Source organism: Pelophylax lessonae (assembly GCF_965119305.1).
Source record: "Pelophylax lessonae genome assembly, chromosome: 1".
Lineage (NCBI taxonomy): Eukaryota > Metazoa > Chordata > Amphibia > Anura > Ranidae > Pelophylax > Pelophylax lessonae.
This window is the reverse complement of record NC_138768.1, coordinates 853294558-853312241: the sequence shown is the minus strand read 5'-3', so window position 1 is coordinate 853312241 and position 17684 is coordinate 853294558.

Here is a 17684-nt window from a genome sequence, read left to right as displayed (position 1 = left end):
GCCCTCAAAAAGCTTATGATCTAAACTCCCTAGCTCACATACATACATAGGCATACCAGGGAAAATTTATAAAGGGACCAATGAGCCTACCAGAATGATTTTGGATTGTGGGAGGAAATCTATGCAAGCACAGAGAGAACATGCAGACTCCATGCAGGTAGTATTCTGGTTGGGTTTCGACCAACCAAGGACCCTAGTGCTAACCAATTTTATCAATATTTTATCTTCTACATAAAGACACTCTGTGACAGTACAAAGTATTCCCCTGACTAGTTCTGCATATGTTACAGTGAGTTACACCCATTGCATAGTGTTGTATTGCGCTTTGCAATAAAAAAAACCCATTTAGGGGCAAAAAAAGTTAATTGTGGCCCTGTCTGCATATGTTACAGTGAGATACACCCATTGCATACCGTTGTATTGCGCTTTGCAATAAAAAAAATAACTTAGGGGCAAAAAAAGTTGATTGCGGCCCTGTCTGCATATGTTACAGTGAGATACACCCATTGCATACTGTTGTGTTGCGCATTGCAATAAAAACCCATTTAGGGGGATAAAAATAAATTGCGGGCTAGTCTGCATATTTTACTGTGAGATACACCCTTTCTATACTGTTGTTCTATTCCGCTATTCAATAAACACACATTTAGGGAAAAAATATTACATTGCGGCCTAGTCTGTATCTGTACGTGTGAGATACACCCGTTGTATACTGTTGTTCTATTCCGTTATTCAATAAACACCCGTTTAGGGGAAAAAAATTAAATTGCGGCCTAGTCTGCATCTGTACGTGTGAGATACACCCTTTTAGATACTGTTATTCTATTCTGCTATTCAATAAACACCCATGTAGGGGAAAGAAAGATATTAAATTGCGGCCTAGTCTTTATCTGTACATGTGAGATACAGCCATTGGATACTGTTGTTGTATTCTGCTATTCAATAAACACCCATTTAGGGGACAGAAAGATATTAAATTGTGGCTTATTGACCAGGGCCTATTTTGCGATTCGGCACTGCATGAATTTAACGGAAAATTGCGCGGTCGTACGACACTTTACCTAAACGAATTTGACGTCCTTTTTTTCCCCACAAACAGAGCTTTCTTTTGATGTTATTTGATCACCTGTGCGATTTTTTGATCATGCGCTATAAACAAAAAAAGAGCGTCAATTTTGCAAAAGTAACAATATTTTTCACATTTTTTTTATATGAAATTCCCAAAAGAAAAAAAATTTAAAAATCAAAATGAACATTTTGGGCCAATTTGTTTTATGCTACATATGTTTGGTAAAAAAAAAATCGCAAAAAACGTTTTTTGATTGGTTTGCGCAAAAGTTATTGCGTTTACTAACTAAGGGAAAGATTTTTGTCATTGTTGTTGTTTTTTTTTAACAAGTAATGGCGGCGATCTGCGATTTTTTTTGCGGGACTGCGACATTGCGGCGGACAGATCGGACCCTTGACTGACATTTTGACACTTTTGGGGTTACCAGTGACATTACTACAGTAATCAGTGCTGTACATATGCACTGTTACTGTAAAAATGACACTGGCAGGGAAGGGGTTAACTTTATTTGAGAGGGAGGGGTTAAGTGTGTCCCTAGGGGTGTGATTCTAACTGTGATTGGATGTGGCTTGAGGTGTAAGAACAGAGATCAACGGTCCTACATAGCAGAACCGTATGATCTCCATTCTTACACAGGGAAGAATGACAGGCGGCTTTGTTTACATTAGTCGCCTGCCTTTCTCCCGCTGTAACGGACAATCGGGAGTGCCCGGCGGACATCGGGTCCGCTGGGCACACGCGGGGGGGGGGGGGTCTGTGAGCGAGCGGGAGCGTGCCTCCGGCGGTGCGTGCTAGCTCCCTAGAGCCTAACAGGCTAGTGACGTAGTCCTACGCCGCTTTGCCTGTGAGGGCCTGACCGCCGCAGTAAATAGTTGTGCGGCGGTCGGCAAGTGGTTACACCCTTTTAGATACTGTTGTTCTATTGTGCTATTCAATAAACCAATGTTTCTCAACTCCGGTCCTCAGGGCACACTAACAGGCCAGATTTTAGGTATTACCTTGGGGAGATGCAGACTAGAATACTGCAATCACTGAGCAGCAAATTATATCACCTGTGATGTATTTCAGTTTTCTTGCAAACCTGGCCTGTTAGTGTGCCCTGAGGACCGGAGCTGAGAAACACTGCAATAAACAACCATGTAGGGGACAGAAAGATATTAAATTGCAGCTTAGTCTGTATCTGTACGTGTGAGATACACCCTTTGGATACTGTTTTTGTATTCTGCTATTCAATAAACACCCATGTAGGGGACAGAAAGATATTAAATTGCGGCTTAGTCTGTATCTGTATGTGTGAGATACACCCTTTGGATACTGTTGTTGTATTCTGCTATTCAATAAACACCCATTTAAGGGACAGAAAGATATTAAATTGCGGCTTAGTCTGTATCTGTACGTGTGAGATACACCCTTTGGATACTGTTGTTGTATTCTGCTATTCAATAAACACCCATTTAGGGATCAGAAAGATATTAAATTGCAGCTTAGTCTGTATCTGTACGTGTGAGATACACCCTTTGGATACTGTTGTTGTATTCTGCTATTCAATAAACACCCATTTAGGGGACAGAAAGATATTAAATTGCAGCTTAGTCTGTATCTGTACGTGTGAGATACACCCTTTGGATACTGTTGTTGTATTCTGCTATTCAATAAACACCCATTTAGGGGAACATTAATAAGTTTGCAGCGTTTGCTGATTATGTTACTGTGAGATACACCCTTTAAATTTGTTTGGTGCATCTCTTTCCACCACCGAGGATTGCAGGGCACTTCAGTTTGCCTCCTGTTGCTAACTCCTCCTACTCTGCTTACTAATCCTCTACCGCCTCCGCATCCGGAGCAGTGATCATTTCCAAGGCTTTCAGGGCAGTCATTCACAAGTGGCTCCGAGGGTGGGTTCCTGCACTAACAAACACCATGTACACAATTGTCAAGCAAGGGCACAGTTCTGGAGGATGATGAGGATGAGGATGAGGATGAGGAGGAGGAGGAGATGGAGGAGGAGGAACAATGTTCACAGCAGGGTGGTACCCAGATAACTGATAACAACAGATACTACACTTGATCTCCGGGGGTGGGTTCCTGCACCCACAAATGCCAGGTACACAATTGTCAAGCAAGGGAACAGTTCTGGAGGGTGACGAGGTGGGGGATGAGGAGGAGATGGAGGAGGAGGAACCATGTTCACAGCAGGGTGGCACCCAGATAACTGATAACAACAGATACTACACTTGATCTCCGAGGGTGGGTACCTGGACCCACAAATGCCAGGTACACAATTGTCAAGCAAGGGCACAGTTCTGGAGGATGACAAGGTGGAGGATGAGGAGGAGGAGGAGATGGAGGAACCATGTTCAAAGCAGGGTGGCACCCAGATAACTGATAACAACAGATACTACACTTGATCTCCGAAAGTGGGTTCCTGCACCCGCAAACGCCAGGTACACAATTGTCCAGCAAGGGCACAGTTCTGGAGGATGACTAGGTGGAGGATAAGGAGGTGGATGAACCATGTTCACAGCAGGGTGGCACCCAGATAACTGATAACAACAGATACTACACTTGATCTTAGGCAAAAGGTCGAGACTCGAGAAGCGATGCTGGTGGCATTCCCACCTGACAGCGGGGGCATAGTGGAAGCACAAGGCGAAGGCAGAGGAGGAGGTCGCCAACGCAGCCAGGGCACCGCCAGCACCTCAGAAGGCAGGGTTAGCATGTATGAAATGTGGAAAAGCTTTGTCGGCACGCCACAACAACCAGGACCACCAGCTGTTTTTTTTTTGTTTTTTTAAGCCCCTTGTGTGTGAACACACTCAGACTATCACCCGGTGGGTGCATAAAAAAGTGCACACCAAAAAAGTGAAACACAAAAAGTGCACAGGGTGTACACATGGTCCTTGACCCTGATCCCCCAGGGCGCAAGGCTCCTGACAGGGACTGGGTTACTTACACTGGCTAACCTGGCAGAAACCAGGCAGCCCCGTTCTTTAGGAGGTCTGCTGAAACAGACCACCCCAAGTACTAGGTGGGGCTCTCCCGAAGAGAGACCCCATGAGAGAGGGCGAACCAAGCCAGACGGCCATATCCACCCCCTCCCAAGACTTTCAGGGACAGGCCCAAGGACCTACACCCTACTAATCACGCTGTGCAAAATAAATTGTACAGCCACAATAAAAAACACAAAACGTGAGACACACAACAAATAAAAGTGGGGAAAAGGATAGTGGAGAAATGCAAGGTTAGTGCCACGTTGCAATACTATGGCAGGCCCTTCGGCCAGGAATAAAACATTCCTCTGGTCCTGACTCCTGACCAAAAGGCCCAGCCCTAGAGGCAGGTGTGAAAAATGTGTGTAGGAAGTGCAGTGCCCTTGGTGCCATGCTCATAGTGTTTCCATCCACCATGAATTATGGCACCCCTGGACTGCCACTCCAGGGGCACATACATCACAGTCTTTTCAGAATCCCAGTCCCTGGCAAGACCAGTGCAGCCCCGTCCCTACCAGAAGGCCTCAGAACTTAGACAGCTTTGGGAGAGCCCAGCACACAACCAGGGACACCTTTTCCAAGGCCGGACTCAACCCAGAAGGGAGAAAAAAGCCCCCCCGCCGCCATCACCGTTCCTTACCATATACTATATACAGTTCCTTACGTACTATACATGTACTGAATGACGGGTCTGCCCCCTTCAACTTCTGGGTCTCCAAATTGGGCACATGGCCTGAGCTTGCCCTTTACACCTTTTAGGTGCTGGCCTGCCCTTCAGCCAGTGTATTATCTGAACGTGTATTTAGCACGGCTGGGGGCATTATCACAGACAATGTGGACAAGCTCACATTCATTAAAATGAACCAGGCATGGATCCCACTTGTCCGTACCTTGTGCAGAATAGACATGTTGGGGACTCTTTTGGGGTGTACCCTAATTTAAAAAGAAATAAAAACAAAAACCAGTGTTGGCTACCTCATCCTCCTCCACCGCCACTTCCACCTACACCGCCACATCCACCACCATCTCACCCTCCTACTCCATATGGGCCTCGTCCTCCTCCTCCACCGCCGCCGCTGCTTCCACCTACACCGCCATATCTGCCGCCACCTCAACCTCCTACTCCATATGGGCCTCGTCCTCCTCCTACATCATTCAAGAAGATGATTATTTTTTATTTTTCTGTTTTTTATGCTATTTTAAATTATTTCCCTATCCACATTTGTTTGCAGAGCACTTGTCATGCTCTTAAGATGAGTTTGCTGCCATTTGCAGCCCTCTAGCCCTTTCCATGTTTGTTTTAGAGGCATTTTAGTGCTCAAAAGTTCGGGTCTCCATTAACTTCAATGGGGTTCGGGATCGGGGCAAAGTTCGGGTTAAGTCTGGTTCACGAACCCAGACTTTTTTTTCAAGTTCGGTCGAACCCGCCGAACCCGAACATCCATGTGTTCGCTCAATTCTAGTAATAATAAGTCTTCTGTGTTATGGTGAAAAGGCAAGTGATAATAAAACTAAATGTGTAAAAAAACCCGCACACATATACAAAAAATTAAACACAAACCAGTTGCTATACTAAAAAAAACCCGTACAACTCAGGAGGGATCAGAGGACCCAGCCCATTAGAGCTTAAAATCTAAAAGGGAGGGTCACGTAATACAAAATGTATTTACTGTGGGAGGGATTAGCTGATTGAGAAAGTAAGAGTACGAGTTACAGTATTAGTTAAAGACCGGGTAGGCCTCTCAGAAGAGATGGGTTTTCAGGGATTGCCTAATGACAGGCAGAGTAGAAGATAGCTAGACAGATTAGCATAAGGAGTTCTAGCAGATAGGAGAGGCTCTGGAGAAATCCTGGAGGTGAGCATGGAAGCAGGAAACAAGGGAGCTAGAGAGCAGGAGGTCTTGGAGGAGATGAAGAGGTGGATTTGGTTGGTATTTGGAGATGAGGTTGGTGATGCAGCTTGGGGCAGAATTGTGGATGGCTTGGTGGGTTGTTTTTCCCCTCAGCTTCACCACTGGTCCCCCAAAGCCATTCCCCCTTGCTGATCCATTGGTCACAGGCATTCTAATGTCATGACATGTAATACAACGCAGTCCTACATTGTAAGTGAGGATACCATGGGTCCAACCACAACCTGTGTGTCAGAGAGAGGAGAAAGGTTACAGTAAGGCTAGTTGATTTTTCTGTTCTCTGTAGATTAAACAAATTCTAAACCATTGCAATGAGGGGAGGGGGACCCCACTGCATGGGTCATTGTTTATTTTTCTTAGAGTTCAGCTTTAGAGGGGAACTCTTGAAAATAACAGCTTGGGTAAAAACATACAACAGCCACCTGATTGGACAATGAAGAAACTTATTGTTATAGATAAGAAAATAAGTTGTAATTGACAAACTTTTGGCGCACTATATGGAAATAATAGTCATCATCACCATCATCATAATACTAATAAATATATATATATGGAGAGAGAGGGGGATACACTGTATATACAGTATACTATATTGTCAGTACTGGGACGTCTGCCTTTACACACACATGAACTTTAATCCCATTTTTAGTCCGTAGGGTTCAATATTGAGGTGGCCCTTCCTTTGCAGCTATAACAGCTTCAACTCTTCTGGGAAGGCTGTCCACAAGGTTTAGGAGTGTGTCTATGGGAATGTTTGACCATTCTTCCAGAAGTGCAATTGTGAGGTCAGGCACTGCTGTGGATGAGAAGGCCTGGCTCGCAGTCTCCACTCTAAAGAGTTGCAGCTATATATATATATATATATATATATATATATATATATATGGAGAGAGGGAGAGTGATATATATAATTTATATGTGTTTTGTTGTTATTATTATACAGGATTTATATTGCAATCTATTAACACAATAGATACACCATACTTATATTCTAATATACAGTATATGATACTTTTTTATATTTACTGCTCCAAAAAATTAAAGGAACCCTTTTTAATTAGATTATAGCATCAAGTCAAATAAACTCCTGGGATATTGATCTGACCAGTTAAGTAGCAGAGGGGGTTGTTAATCAGTTTCAGCAGCTTTAACAACAAAATTAACAACAGGGGCACTAGATGGGCAACAATGAAACGACCTCCAAAACAGAATGGTTTTACAGGTGGAGGCCACTGACATTGTTTTTCCCTACTCATCATATCTGACTGTTTTTCATGAGTTTTGCATTTGGCTAGGGTCAGTGCCACTACTGGTAGCATAAGGCCATACCTGGACACTATAGATGTTGCACAGGAAGTCCAACTTCTCCAGCATGACACATCAATACGTGCCATTGCAAGAAGATTTGCTGTGTCTCTCAGCACAGTCTCAAAAGCAGGAGGAGATTCCAGAAGACAGATAATTACTCTAGGAGAGCTGCACAGGGCCAAAGAAGGCCCTTAACCAATCAGTAGGACTGGTATATTCTCCTTTGTGCAAGGAGGAACAGGATGAGCACTGCCAGAGCCCTACAAAATGACCTCCAGCAGGCCATTGATGTGAATGTCTCTGACCAAACAATCAGAAACAGACTTCATGAGGGTGGCCTAAGGGCCTGACATCCTCTCGTGGGTCCTGCGCTCACTGTCGACACCGTGGAGCTTGATTGGCATTTGCCATTGAACACCAGAATTGGCAAGTCTGCCGCTGGCACACTGTGCTTTGTTACAAATGAGAGCAGGTTCACCCTGAGCACATGTGACAGGCGTGAAAGGGTCTGGAGAAACAGTGGATAATGTTTTGCTGCCTGTAACATTGTTCAGCATGACCGGTTTGGTGGTGGGTCAGTAATAGTTTGGGGAGGCATATCCATGGAGGGACACACAGACCTCTGTAGGCTAGAAAATAGAACCCTGACTGCCATTAGGTATTGGGATGAAATCTTTGAACCCATTGTCAGACCCTACGCTGGTGCACTTGGTCCTGGGTTCCTCCTGGTGCACGACAATGCCCGGCCTCATGTGGCAAGAGTTTGCAGCCAGTTCCTGGAGGATGAAGGAATTGATATCATTGAATGGCCCCCACACTTGCCTGACCTAAATCCAAAAGAACACCTCTCGGACATTATGTTTTGGTCCATCTGACGCCACCAGGTTGCACCTCAGTCTGTTTAGGAGCTCATTGATGCTCTGGTCCAGATCTGGGAGGAAATACCCCAGAACACCATCTTTCGTCTCATTAGGAGCATGCCCGACGTTGCCAGGCATGCATACAAGCATGTGGGGGCCATACAAACTACTGAGTACCATTTTGAGTTGCTGCAATGAAATTTCAGCAAAATGGACCAGCCTGATGCATTATTTTTTCACTTTGATTTTCAGGGTGTCTTTGAATTCAGCCCTCTGTAGGGTGATAATTTTCATTTCTATTAAACAATGTGGCATCCTTTCATTCCTAACACATTACCCAGTCCATACCAGTATAGATATCCAGCATGAGATTCTTCCTCATTGAGATCTAATGCATTTTCAAAGTGTTCCTTTAATTTTTTAGAGCAGTGTATATACTTGAGCATAGAGTCTATGGGAAAAATGTCCTACAGCAAGGTAGAACTTTAACGGCACTGGCATGAGATAAATAACTTATAGTAAAAAACAAAAACGTTATTTACAATTCATAATAAAACATTTGTGAATATACGCATACATTTGTTAAAAGAGAGTCATCAGTTCTCTATATATGGACTTGAAACAGAGCATACCCCAAACCGACCAAAGCAGATTCACTTACATATAGGGTAACCTATACAAAATAGTCTACACATTTCGCCTATATGTGGCTTCCTCAGGACGGTAACGTGTGGGGTCACAAGTTAATTGAGTTCAACCAACAAAAAAATAAATAAATATATAAATAAATGATTTCATTACTTAAATACCTCTATCTACAGAACCCTATAGCCACAGTTGATCCAGAGGAAGGTAAATACTGTCTGGAACAAACAAAATTGTTCAGAATGATTTGGGAAGTTCCTGACAGCTTTGCCTGACCAGATAATGCGGGCCAAAAGAAAAAAAGAAAAAGCATAAGCCACTTTCTTTTACCAGAGGTACTATGATAGAAGAGTGGGACCTGGTAGCCCTGGTAGTCAAGCCAAGTGTGCCCAGGCAACAGTGGAAGCAGATGCTAGGTAGAAACATCCCTTGGAGCAGTCTTTGGTCCCTTATGGCACTTTTCCACTGCAAGTACTGGCTCGGCTCCATTCGGCACTGCTTGGCCCAGCTCGGCTCAGTTTGCTTTTCCACTGCGTGGTACGAGTCGGCACCTTTAAGCACTGTATAGGCTCTACTCGGCTCGGTTTGCTTTTCCACTAAAGTAGTAAGTGGGTGGGATTACAACGATTCTCTGACCAATCAGTGGCTAGTAGTGACAAACAATCAATGCTGCATGCAAAGGATTGTAGGATATGGTATCGGTACGGCCTGCTTGGAACCCCAACCGAGGTGGTACTGTTTAAGCGAGCCGTACCGACGCCGTACCATGTAGTGGAAAAGCACAGTTTTACCAAACCGTACCGAACCGTACTAGCCTGTACCATGCGGTACCATGCAGTGGAAAAGCGCCATTAGAGGCCTTTTATCAATCCACACTGACAAAAAATTTGGTTTTGGCTCCCGACATCTAAATTAATGAATTTTGGTCCAAGGATGAACTCTAGTTGAAGAGTCTAAGCACCATTGGAGCAGGCAGCCAAAAGGCACCTTGTGCCCAGCCATGTCCAGTTTCTGCCTCTTGCTAGTTGTGTCTTTTTTTTTTTTTTAACAATAAATAATAACTTATTATGAGAAAATTATTATTTTTTTTTTTAATATAAGCCAATGCGGTTAAGTCTTTGTTAGGCTAAACCAAGGCTATTTATAGGAAGATCTGTCAGCGGCATTTAACATCAAAGTTTTTTTACTTGCCCAGAAGCCCAGGCACTGGCTTGTGAATAGTCATTTTTCGGGATCTGGTTGGAGGGCTTTGGCCACACATTCCGGAATCTTTGTAGGAGTTCGAGAAGCCTATAATTTTGAGCTAAAAACCATCGAGATGTAGCACTGGCACGCTCTAAAACAAACACTGGATGACACATGCGATGAATAAGACCTGAACTATTCCAAGACTGTGAAAGCACAACAATAAAAGCATGACAGGCCCAACTGCGGCCGATTACATATTGTATTCTGCTTTCTTTTCTAGATCAGCAGCTTTTTAATTACGGTAATGCTATACTCTCAGGCCTCTCATGATAAAAGTCCCATTACAGGCCTGCGGGTTTCATTGTTTTCTTTGAAGCGGCGCTTAGATAACGCCAGGCCGCAGAGACTCCCGATCTCCCCGCTGGAGAGGAATTCAGCCCCTTGGGGATGAGATTGCTGCGTTCGGCTTCACGCCTGTCTGACTAGAGTTCAGATCTGTGGCTGCACTTGGCTGCGGGAAGGTACGAGATGCAGAAAGGTCTGAAATCTCACCGCTGCTGGAAAACTGTAACTAACACAGTATAAGGATTTCATGGCCGTGCACAAAACTAATTCCTGGAACTAAGTTTTGTTTTCAGATCCTCTAGATCCCTGGAGTCCAACCTGTGGCCCTTTGGTGCTTATTGTGTGTCATTCAGGCCCCAATAGCCAGTAGTCAGTATTGTCCTTGTCTAGGTTCTTACTCAGGGCCATGAAAGCAATGTACTATATCAACTGGCTTTTGGTAAACGCTAAGTTCACAATTTAAAGAAAATAGTCCATGCACGCAATTAGCACCACTACTCTGCATTTCTGATTTTTTTTTATGTTTAGTTTAATTTTTTTATTTTATTTCATTTTCTTTTTTAGTGTAGGTGCATACCTGGCTGTAGGTCATTTTGGTCCCCCTGAAGTCGTAGTATTTTGGTTTAATGATTTAACATTTTCATACTTTTTCTGTACTATCCATTCCCTTTCCTTACTTTTTTTTTAATTTCTCTGATCTAAAATGGAGTTTGCTAAGAGGAATATCAAATATGGCAGCCTTCATTTTTTAGTAGACATGTGCAGAACGAAAAAATGTGTTTAGTTTTGTTTCATTTCAATTTGTTTTTTAGATAAATTTGTTCAGTTAAATTCGTTAAAATTTGTTTAATTCATTTTTGGATATCGCTTTGTTTTATTCATTTTTTAATTTGATTTGAATTTTCCGAATTCGGTCAAATTGAATTAAATTCGACCGAATTTGGAAAATTTGAATTGCCATTCGAATTCGAAACTGGCCTTCAAATTAGAATGTATTCTTTTCGAAATTTGAAGACGGACAGTCATATTCTTTCTATTTTATTCTATTCTATTGTTTTTTTTCTATTCTATGCTCTTATTTTCTATTCTTTTCCATTCTAGTCTTTTCTGTTCTATTCTAATCTATTTTACTTGAATTCAGATTTATTCTATTCGAAATTCAAAATTCTGAAGACGGGTATGTTCTTTCTATTTTATTCTATTCTATTCTAGTCTATTGTTTTTTCTATTCTATTCTATTCTTTTTTTATTTTCTATTCTATTTTAATCTATTCTATTCAAATTTGAATTTATTCTAATCGAAATTAAAATTTTGGAAGATGGTTATAATTTTTCTATTTTATTCTATGCTATTGTTTTTGCTATTCTATTATTTTCATTTATTTTCTTTTTCTTTTCTTTTCTTTTCTAATCTATTCTATTTGAATTCAGTTTCATTCTACTTGAAATTCTAATTTGGGAAAACGGTTATATTTTTTCTATTTTATTCTATTCTGATGTTTTTTCTTTTCTATTATTTACATTTCTATTCTTTTCTTTTCTTTCTTTTCTTTTCTCTTCTTTTCTATTCTATTCTAATCTATTCTATTTGAATTCATATTCATTCTATTTGAAAATTCTAATTTGGGAAAACGGTTATATTTTTTCTATTTTATTCTGTTCTATTGTTTTATCTATTTTTTCTATTATATTCTTTTATTTTTTTATTTTGTTCTATTATTTTATATTTTTTTAATCTATTGTATTATTTTATATTCTATCCCTTTAGTTTCTATTCTATTTTATTCTAGTGTATTCTTTTATTTTATTTTCAATTCAATTCTTTTTTATTCTATTCTATTCTGTTTTACTCTATTTTTTTCTATTCTTTTTTATTATTTTATTTTCTATTCTATTTTATTATTTTCTATTCTTTTATTTTATTTTCTATTCTATTTGATTCTATTTTTTTATTTTATTTTCTATTGTGTTCTGTTTTACTCTAATCTATTCTATTCTTTTATATTTTATTCCTACTTTTTTTATTCTATTTTATTCTATTCTTGTTTGCAAATTCTATTTCAAATTCAAAGTCGATTTGAATTTGAACTTCTGTCAACTTTTGTTTTGTTATTTCGGATTCATTTATATTTGTTACTATTGTAATTGGGAAATTCGGATACATCTGAATTTCGGAATAATGAAAGATTTGTCTGAATTGCAATTCGGAATTAAAAGTGAAAATAGAACGTGTCTATTTTTTAGAAGTTGTTGAGAGCACACATAGGGGATTTTATGGGAAGTTTCTAGCAGTCTCCTTTATCATGTCCCTAACCTCTGATGGTCTCCTGCAATATATGCCCAGTCTCCAACCACTCCTGCAGTCTCTAACCATCTCTGGTAACATGGCCGCAGTCTCTGACAATCTGCTGCAACGATACTCAATCAAGGTGCCTTGGAACCTAAGGATTCCAACAGAGGTTGCTAGAGGTTTCTTGAACAGTTGCTAATTGACCTCCTATTCAATGGTGTCTGCATAGTTCCAGGTCCAACTTCATTAGGTTTCCACTGACAAACAATGAATTGGTTTTAGCAGGGATTCCCTGACATCGGAAAATTATTTAAAGGGTTCCACTTCAATAAAATAATTGAGAAGTGCTGATCCACTATAAAATACCCCCAGTCTCTAACAGCACTATAGACTGAATATTATGTGAAGCCCTTTGTTGATGTCACTTGAGGCCTGTTATATTGAGTAAGTTGACCGCTGCTGCTCTAGATTCCTGGATAAATGTAGGATCAATGTGAAAATGGCTAGTAGAGTCAGTGAATTGGCTAAGATCAAAAAGTTCACTCTGTCCAAAAGAGTTGGGTGAACGGTTCTGAACGAATTTATCGCCTATTCGCTCGTTCAGTGAACACCCACATTTGCGGGGTGCATGGCAGAATGTTTGCACCCCACAATGCACTGCACAGTGCATGCTGGGTCAGTGACCTCACAAGGGGATGGTGCCACTTGGTGATTTCGTCGGGTGGCTCCGCACCTTACCTTTATATAAAATGTCAAATAGTGGAGCCTGTAGTAGGTGGTTAGCCTTTGTTGCGGGCAGGTTTTTTTTGTGTTTTTTTTTTCGGTTCCAGAGGTGGCATCGGCATCATGATTGACGATGGATCTACATCAGGGGACATTTTTTTAATTTTTTTTTATAAAGGAATGGTCAAAAAATGTGTGTTTTTATTTATTTTTTCAACACTTTTTTTGGTGAATGGGTAAGGGTACTATGTACCCCATACTGTTTCACTTGGGTGGGCAAAATCTGTGGGCCCCTTTTCAGATTCCAATAAGTCCCCTGCCCACAGACCCCCACAACCACAGCCCAGGGTTGTCAGGAAGAGGCCCCTTGTCCCCATCAACATAGGGACAGAGTGCTTTGGGGTGCACCCCAAAGCACCCCTCCCATGTTGAGGGCATGTGGCCTGGTATGCCCCCCCCCTCCTTTCAAGACCTGTCAGGCTGCATGCTCGGATAAGGGTCTTGGGATATGGATTTTGATGGGCACCCCACACCGTGGTTTTTTTTTTTTGGCATGTATGTAATGGTATTTATAATTGTCAGTTTTTTGATAAGTGGAACCAGGGAGATTCCCAGTATGGGGGACCCTGATTCTCTCTTCTAACACTGGTAAATATTGTTTCTCACACCCCCATCCCCTCCCTTTTTTTTGGCATGAGGTAATGGAGGTAAATGTGGTTTAATGTTTAGAAAGGGAATATGAAAAATAGGGTGGAACCGGTGGATGGCCTATGTAGGTATCTCGGGATCCACCCATTAATTAATAAATAAACAACCCCCCCCCCTTTTTTTGCTTTTTCTTTGTGTGTTTACTGGTTGAGGATTTAGGAGGAAGGTAATAGGCAATTTCAATTCTTGATCGGTGGAACTGGGGAGATCCCCAGTAGTGGATCCTCCTGGGTTTTCCCTTCTTATATTAATAAATATTGTTTTTACCTTTCTTTTTTTTTCCTCCTCCCCCTACCCGACACCCCCCCCCCCCGTTTTCCCTCTTCCCCCTCCCCTTTTTTTATTATTTGAGAGAACTGTGGAATAATAGATGTATTAAGGGATACTCAATATGTCAATATGTTCTGTAGTATGTAATACAAAATGGGAATGCTATATTTATATTTATGTGTGATTTTGAATGTCTTGTCTTGTAATGTTTTCTTTTTTTATTAAAATAAAATTAATAAAATGATCTGAAAACAAATAATCAGCTTTGCTTCAGCAGGTTCTACACACAGTATAGATGCGCCACTTTACAGGAAGACTAAGGGGACCCCTCCCCCAGGCACTATATTTAAAGGAATTTTTCATTTTTATTGTTTCACTTTAAGCATCCTTAAAATCACTGCTTCTTTAAAATCCATATTTTTTAAAAGTTTTTTTTGCATTTATACATGTCCCCCAGGCCCCTATACCCTTTTTTTATGGCCAATAACGTGCATAAAATCTTTTAAAATGGGGTTCGGAGTTCGGGTCCCAACTTTTGCTATGTTTGGGAGTTCTGGTGCGAACTTAACCGGGGGGTGTTCGGCCCAACTTTAATGCCCAGTTATAGCCTTTCTTTGTAAGATTAAGCTAATTTTGTGGCATATAATTCTGTGCCGTTCAAACCCTAAAGCCATACACACTCCCATTTTCAGTCAATTTCAACCACTCTTGATTCACTGACAATTGCAAATACCATCAATGTAATGAGTGAGAAGCTATACAAATCTGCAAGTTTGATCAACTGCAATAATTACATTTTAGTTGTAAAGTTCCAACTCAATGTATTGCGCCTTCGATGCACATGCTTTTAAGAGCACAATGGTCTTTAAATGGCATCTAACAATTCCAAAAGCATCTTTCGGTTATCCTGGACTTTTTTCTTTTCTTTTCTTTTGGATGGAGGGTGTTTATTACTGTCTGTGCCCCCTTTAGGAAGTATAACCCTCTCTATTTGTCCTGTTTAATGTTATCACCGAGAGGGAACGTAAAAGAAAATCCCAGATTTCAGGTTTTCTTTTATGTTTCAATGGTGACAACCAGGGATTCTCTCACTTTAGAGGGATTTTCTCTCACTTCCTGTTTTGGCTATTAGATAGGAAGTGAAGGGTATCTGCCCAAAGGGATGCAGTTGGCAAAAAAATGGAAAAAAAAATTCTGCCTTTAGTTCTATCTTAACCACTTACCGCATACTAACGTAGATCTACGTCAGTAAACTTTGCGGTGTTATACCGGGATGATGCCTCTAGCTAGAGGCACCATCTCGGTACCGTGGTTTGAAGCCGACGGTCGGCTTTCCGTCGGTACCGACCGATGCGGCTCGGGAGCTGCTCGATTGGTACCCGGGGGGGCGGGAGGGGACGTCCCCCCCCTCCCGCTGCCTTCCGTGGCTTTGCTCGGGGCTCCCGTCCCACCGGGAGCCCCGAGCACCCAGCCGGCATGTCCGCCGGCTGGATGGAGTCCTGATGAATGCCGTAAACGGCATCGATCGGGTCTCCGATGACGTAACCCGGAGGCGGCGTCCATGACGTCACGTCCGGGTTACTGTGCTGCAAAAGGCGGCAAATTTAAAAAACGGCTGTATGCAAAAATGCCGTTTTTGGCGTTTTGCATACAGGGAAGTGTAGTGGAGGGGGTCTAGGGTCTTTTAGACCCTCGATCCCTCCATAAAGTGTACCTGTCACTACATATTGGTGTCACAAGGGATGTTTACATTGCTTGTGACAGCAATAAAAGTGATCAGATTTTTATTTTTTTTTAAAACTTTAATAAAGTTTAAAAAAATAAATAAAATAAATGGGAAAAAAAAAAAATTTAGCCGCCCCGTCACCGTTAGCTCGCGCACAAAAAAAAACGTATACGGAAGTCGAGACGCAAATGAAATCGCTGTTCAAACCACACATGTGAGGTATCGCCGCAAACGCCAGAGCGTGAGCAATAATTTAAAAAAAAGAGCTACACTCTAACTCAAAACTGGTAACCGTTAAATAAATTTAAAGCGTCGCAGATTGAGATCTCTATTGACCGTAGTTTGTTGCGATCCCACTGGGGGGGCGCAATTTTAAACCGTAACATGTTGGGTATCTATTTACTCAGCGTGACATGTTCTTTCACAATATACAAAAAATGGGCTAACTTTACTGTTTAGTATTTTTTAAAATTAGTGAAATGTGATTTTTCAAAATTTTTCCAAAAAAATGGCGCTTTAAAGACCGCTGCGCAAATACCGCGTGATAAAAATATTGCAATGACCGACATTTTATTCTCCAGAGTCTTTGCTAAAAAAATATATATAATGTTTGGGGTTCTAAGTAGTTTTCTAGGAAAAAATACTGGTTTTAACGCGTGAACAAAAAGTGTCCGAAATAGGGCTGGGGCTTAAGTAGTTAAGAACTTCAGGATCAGTTGAATGGCACATTGCACCTTGCTAACGCAGAGGCAGCCAGACACACAGCAACAGTCTGCTCACACAGGCTCAATAAAGTGATATTAGGCCCTAAAGGGATTTTTTTTGCATACATTTCTGCTTGAATAATAGCATTATATAAAGAGTCTAACCTTTTGCTTCAATTTTGCTTCAGAGTTGTTTTTCTCTGGGTCCATTTTTCCCATTTCCGGCTGTCTTCTTTAACCACTTCTGGACCGGAAGGATTTGCCCCCTTAATGACCAGGCCATATTTTGCGATTCGGCACTGCGTTACTTTAACAAACAATTGCGCGGTCGTGCGACGCTGTACCCAAATAAAATTGATGTTCTTTTTTTTCCCCTCAAACAGAGCTTTCTTTTGCTGGTATTTGATCACCTCTGCAATTTTTATTTTTTGTGCTATAAACAAAAAAAGAGCTACAATTCTGAAAAAAAAAACAAAAAAAAAACAAACAGTATTTTTCACATTCTGCTATATATATAACATTACCAAAAAAAAAATTAAAAAATCTACATTTTTTAACATTTAAGGCCAATTTGTTTTCCGCTACATATCGATTGGTTTGCACAAAAGTTATCACGTCTACTAACTACGGGAAAGATTTATGTCATTTTTATTGTTTTTTTTTTTTTTTTACTAGTAATGGCGGCAATCTGCGATTTTTTGCGGGACTGCGACGTTGCGGGGGACAGATCGGACCCCTAACTGACATTTTTGACACTTTTGGAGGGACCAGTGACATTACTACAGTAATCAGTGCTTAAAATATGCACTGTTACTGTAATAATGACACTGGCAGGGAAGGAGTTAACACAGTAAGTGATCAAGGAGTTAAATGTGTACCTAGGGGTGTGTTTCTATGTATGGGGTGGGGTTTGTGAAATGATAAAAGAGACCTGTGATCCTATAGAGA